Source organism: Octopus bimaculoides, chromosome 17 (assembly GCF_001194135.2).
Source record: "Octopus bimaculoides isolate UCB-OBI-ISO-001 chromosome 17, ASM119413v2, whole genome shotgun sequence".
Lineage (NCBI taxonomy): Eukaryota > Metazoa > Mollusca > Cephalopoda > Octopoda > Octopodidae > Octopus > Octopus bimaculoides.
The window spans coordinates 19,719,245-19,719,967 of record NC_068997.1 but is presented as its reverse complement, the minus strand read 5'-3'; the positions used below and the strand labels follow the sequence as shown (position 1 = coordinate 19,719,967).

Here is a 723-nt window from a genome sequence, read left to right as displayed (position 1 = left end):
ATATATATATATATACACACGACCCTGGTGTTGCCATCCGGTTTCACCAGTCCTCAGTCAAATCGTCCAACCCATGCTAGCATGGAAAGCGGACGTTAAACGACGATGATGATGATGATGACACACACAGGCGCATATTTACAGATATACACATATATATATATATATATATGTATACATCTTTTCTGTGTACGTGTGTGTGTATGTGTTTGATGAAGGCGTATAGAGAGAGATAGAAAGAACATGTGAAATACATGTATGTAATTACAAAGATAATTAACAAAACAACAAAACAATAACAATCATAATAAATAGTGTAAGAATTCCCAAAAGAGTTCACGAAGTTTATGGAAAAGCTAGAAGACTACTGCCTTATTCACACAATATAATAAATGTACAAAACTGAACTATACTCGGTGCGCTGAGATAAAATAAGAAAAAGATAATACTTACTGACCAAATAAATATTATTAATACAGTAACAACAGATTTCTTTAACAAGCAATAAAATCGGTGTACATCCCGCTAGGCACTGTAGACATATTAATTCTGTATGGAGAACGAGTTTTGGAATAATTACATTGTGATGTAGGTTTCTTTCCGAACATCTTTGATTCTTAATACGTAAAGGTAAACAGAGAAAAGAGCAGAGCAGCCTTAACAAACATATGTATGTGCTCAGACACATCCACATAAATATATATATATATATATATATATATA

The 723-nt window shown here is 32.4% G+C and overlaps 1 protein-coding gene across 11 annotated transcripts in view; it reads right to left on the bottom strand.

Moving 5' to 3' along the window:
- Positions 1-723, bottom strand: part of LOC106879787 (diacylglycerol kinase beta) — a 391,710-nt gene that overhangs the window by 272,403 nt on the left and 118,584 nt on the right. For 3 of the 11 annotated variants that reach the window (XM_052973957.1, XM_052973958.1, XM_052973959.1), the window contains exon 1: positions 454-694. The exons of the other annotated variants lie outside the window; for them this stretch is intronic. The gene's annotated coding sequence lies outside the window, so the exon portion shown is untranslated. Of the gene's footprint in view, positions 1-453; positions 695-723 lie in introns of those variants that run through there. 11 annotated transcript variants of the gene reach the window in all.